Source organism: Homarus americanus, unplaced genomic scaffold (genome assembly GCF_018991925.1).
Source record: "Homarus americanus isolate GMGI-L3 unplaced genomic scaffold, GMGI_Hamer_2.0 scaffold34121, whole genome shotgun sequence".
Taxonomy (NCBI): domain Eukaryota; kingdom Metazoa; phylum Arthropoda; class Malacostraca; order Decapoda; family Nephropidae; genus Homarus; species Homarus americanus.
The window spans coordinates 13,154-18,058 of record NW_024726894.1 but is presented as its reverse complement, the minus strand read 5'-3'; the positions used below and the strand labels follow the sequence as shown (position 1 = coordinate 18,058).

The window sequence follows — 4,905 nt, the reverse complement described above, 5'->3', positions numbered from 1 at the left end:
GAGAATATATGATGGAAACTGAACACAATATACAACCTGAATCTGCTGAAGATATTGGATTAAAAGTTATCACTACAACAAAACATGGAATTCCAACATCGAGACCAACAGGAGGGACAATAGTAAAAAACTGTGAAGGAGGGATATATAAGTGGACATATCAAGAAAAATCCCCAAGTGAAGATTATGTCTGGTCACTAATTACTACGGACAAACTAAAGATTACGACCAATGACTTTAAAATAGTAGACCCGTCAGAGTTTAGATGAGTCAGAAGCGGGAAACAGGATGATAGGTCTCCACTTCAACAGTTACAATCCAAGTATAAGAAATAATGGACAATAGACAAACAGTAAGAACTTTAAGAATAATACAACACAACGTAAGAAACTGGAAGACCGAGAGAATTAACCTAAGTAATATATATCAAGAAATTGACCCTGACATTATACTAATAAACAGTCACGGTGAGACAGAAAACAACAACATAAAACTCTTTAACTATTATGTAAACCAAAGAAATAAATCGGGCGAGAAAAATGACGGAGTAGCTATAGCGGTTAAAAGAAACTTAAAATTTAAACTAATTGATGACTTCCAGGATGAATTTCTAGGAATAAAAATAAATACAACTCAAGGAGACGTAATTATTGCTACTACTTATCTGCCACCGAGACGACCCTACTCACCTATAGAAGACCTATTAAAATTGGCTAACAATAGTCATCCGATGTACATCTTAGGAGACTTTAACGCCAGACATAGGATCTTTGACAATACAAATAATAACGTCGTGGGAAACGCCCTTAATCAATTAATAAATTTAGGGAAAATCAACCATCTGGGTCCTAACTTTCCAACCTGGAGAAATCACAATACACAATCGACACCAGACAAAATTTTTACCAACAACAAAGCCTTTTTCAATTACCATATAATACAGGGACCTCTTACAGGCAGTGACCATCTGCCAATTATACTAACACTGTCAACAAGCCCCATACAGATACCAATAAAAAGAGACTGAAAATGAGTAAAACAGACTGGGACAGCTTCAAAGACGACTTAAGTAATCACCACTCGATTAACCTACAAGGGAAAACAACAGAAGATATAGACTCAGAAATGGACAGACTGCACTCAGCAATAAAAACATCTATAACCAAACACACCCTACTTCACACTTTAGAACATTACCCAACAACAGACTATCAGAAGAAGTTAAATTAATCCAGACCTATTACAATGAAATAAACAGGTATATGGAAAGACACGGCAGTAACAGATGGCTATATACGACACAGATAGCACTACAGATAAAATTAAGAGACGCATGTAAGGAAGCAAACAATAAAAAATGGAATGATATTATAATGGCGGCTGACATGACTAAAGACACAAAAACATTTTGGACTTCCATAAACAAGATGATGAGGCACAACAAGCAAAAAACACCATACATTAAAGACCAAAATGGAACAAAATTGTACGAGGAAAATGAACAAGAGTCAGCATTCAAAAGGGAATGGGTAAAAGTTTTTAAAATATCAGATGAGGAAAATGAAGATTTTGATAGTGAACACGAAGAAAGGATAGAAGAAGAAATGGGAAGACATATACATAGAATCACCCCAAGGCAATATATAGACTATAACTTATTACCTAATATTCAAATAATAACCATGGGAGAAATGATGCACTGTCTGAGGAAGTTTAAGGAAAAAGCCCCTGGGCTCACAGGTATTACACGAAAAATGATCATGAATCTACCTGAAAACATTTTAAATACACTATTAAACATTTATAACGCATGCTTAATAACTGGTTACTTTCCTGACAAACTAAAATATGCTAAAATGATATTTATTCCCAAGGAGGGTAAGGACAATAAGGAAATATTAAACTACAGGCCAATATCTTTATTAGAAATTACTGGGAAACTCTTGGAAAAAATTTTAAATACAAGACTTATAGCCTTTTTAACACAACATGGGAAAACTAACAACAGACAACATGGATTTATGCCCAATAGAAATACCCTAACTGCAATAGCTATAATAACGGAAATAATTGCAATAGAAAAAAGCAAGGGTAACCAGATCAATATAATTTTAAGGGATGTTTCTAAGGCCTTTGATAAGGTTTGGCATTTAGGCTTAAAATATAAAATATTAAAACTGGGACTTAATGAATACTTTCTAAGAATATTGTGTAACTATTTAGATGGTAGGAGAGCACAAATTCAAATTGGAAACTTTTTGGGAACTATGTTTAATCTTGAGAGTGGAGTACCTCAAGGAGGATGCCTTTCTCCAACACTATATACAATTTATACTTCAGACACACCTCAACCTACCCCTTTTAGCGAATATGTAATGTTTGCTGATGATATTACTCAAATAGTATCATACCCAGGAAAATCAACTCAATTTATGGCACTCTACACGGTAAGAGCGATAAAAAACATAAATGATTTTGAGAAAAATGGAAAATCAGGACAAATAAGAACAAATTCAAGATAATACCAATAGCCAAGATTAAAACAAGTCCAGTAATAGTCGACCAGGAACTATACCCATACGACACTGAAGGCAGGATGCTTGGATTAAAACTAACAAAAAGAGGATATATAACATACTTAAAAGATAAAGAACGACAGGCGAGAATAAGATTATCAAAAATAAAACGCTTTAAGAACCTTAGCATTAATAACAAGAGAAAGATATATATTGCCCTTGTCAAATCAATTATGGACTACCCACTCATCCCATTGACCACCCTTAGTAAAACGTGCATTAAAAGGTTACAAACAGTACAAAATATAGCCCTTAGATTTATATATAACATAAAATATACAGACCACATCAGTAATGAACAGCTACACAAGAGAGCAAATCTCTTAGCAATCAATGTAGATATACACAACAAAGCTGTAAATATTTGGAAAAAAGTGACTGAACTTAACACAGAAACATATCAAAACTGGATAAATAATATAGACAACGAAGAATTCCAAGAACACAGTTGGTTTAAATCAGCCAGGAAGAAAGTAATTTAACCATCTCCTGCCCCAATATACATATAAAACCTTAATAGAGAGAATAAAAGATGAGTGACCTACCAGCTCCATTAAGAACCTGGCAGGCCTCTCCATACAGTGTACCTTTAGACTAATACAACTAACAAAAAAAAAAAAAAAAAAAAAAAAAAAAAAAAAAAAAAAAAAAAAAAAAAAATGTGATTACCCTCCCAGCTACACAAGGACCTGGGCGGGCTCACTAACTCAAAAAAAAATAAATAAATAAAAATAATAATAATAATAATAATAATGTGATTACCCTCCCAGCTACATTAGCCAGGAAGAAGTAATTGAACCACCTCCTGCCCCAATATACACATTCACACATAAAACATTAATAGAGGAATAAAGATGAGAGTGACCTACCAGCTCCACTAAGAACCTGGCAGGCCTCTCCATACAGTGTACCTTTAGACTAACACAACTAACACTTAACTAACACCTCAAAAAAAAAATAAATAAAAAACAAATGTGACTACCCTCCCAGTTACACAAGGACCTGGGCGGGCTCACTAACTCCAACAATAATAAAAATAATAATAATAAGCAGCATTATATAAATAAACCAATATTAATACAAAGGTCTGACGACCCAAGGGAGCAGAACAAAGACAAAACACCAATAAGAAAGATGAAGCGATCTGGTTGAGCCCAGATTCTTTCTACTTCTGCTGTATTTCAGTTTCACCACTTTTCCTTCAACCCCTAATAATCTTCTTTCACCTCTTAACTAAAGACTTCGTACTCGTACTCTTCTCCGAGAGAGAAGGAGGAGGACGTGTGCCTCTTAGAACATGTGCAGCATCAGCCATGAGCGGCGGACGGCCATTCGTGTCTCTGTGGACAGCAGGCAAAAGAGCGCCTCCAGTTACTTGCGAGGGCGACAACTGTCGTCGGGACGGGACACACACACATGTGTGTGTGCCCGGCTTTGTTGTGGTTGAATGTGGGTGCGCCAAGTCCATGGACTTGCTAGTGATAGGCTTGTTTTTAAGGGCACGCCTCGGGCAAGGCGCGGGCGATTAAACCCCAAGGCGGAAGCTCGGTTCGGGTTACCCTCGTGTCGGGGAGACAGTCAGCAGGCACCGAACTCGCAGCAACCGATGGATGTATATTTCCGACCCTCGTAGAGGAGTGGCGGCGACAAGCTCATATGGCTGCCGCCGCCACAATATGCGTTGAACTTGTCGATGTATCTGGTATTCTTGCGATTCACATACCGACACGCAGTTTGCTGCGGTCTTCATCGACCCACGAGCCGAGTGATCCCCCGTTAAGAGTTGTGAATTTCCCATTTGGTCTTTTTGCGACTAACCATCACAGGTAGAGTCTCAATGAAAGGGTTTGACAGACATAGCCCAAGTTTGTGGTTTGGGTTTGGCCGGACGGCTTGTTGATGTTTTTTGACACTAGAATTTCACTCTTTTTGGGTCAAGAGGCTTATTCGCTGGTAGTAAGGAACGGACGGGCAGCCGTCCAAAGCCCCGTCCGTCCTCCTCCGGTCATTGCGCTCTCGCCTGAGTGTGGTCCACCCACAGCGTGGTACCTATTTTTGGTGCGGGGGCCGGGATTGTCCTCTTTCGCTGCTGGAGTTGCCAGAGCAGAGCCCGAGACCGCCCAAATCAGGATAGTAGTAGTTTTAAGAGCGCCCCGTTCTCTTTCTCTCTGTTAATGATCCTTCCTCAGGTTCACCTACGGAAACCTTGTTACGACCTTTACTTCCACTAAATGATCAAGTTTGGACATCTTTCCGTCAGCTCGAGGCGACGACCCCAGAAAACCCTCGCGGGCAACGGGGCCGACAATCCAAGAGCGCCAGTCCGAAG

The 4,905-nt window shown here is 38.5% G+C and overlaps 1 non-coding gene across 1 annotated transcript; it reads right to left on the bottom strand.

Annotated features, from left to right (window-relative positions):
- Nucleotides 1-4,197: 4,197 nt before the first annotated feature.
- On the bottom strand, nt 4,198-4,361 carry LOC121865730. Its single transcript, XR_006088802.1, has one exon. It is a non-coding gene; the product is annotated as a 5.8S ribosomal RNA (ribosomal RNA).
- Between the last annotated feature and the right edge of the window lie 544 nt (nt 4,362-4,905).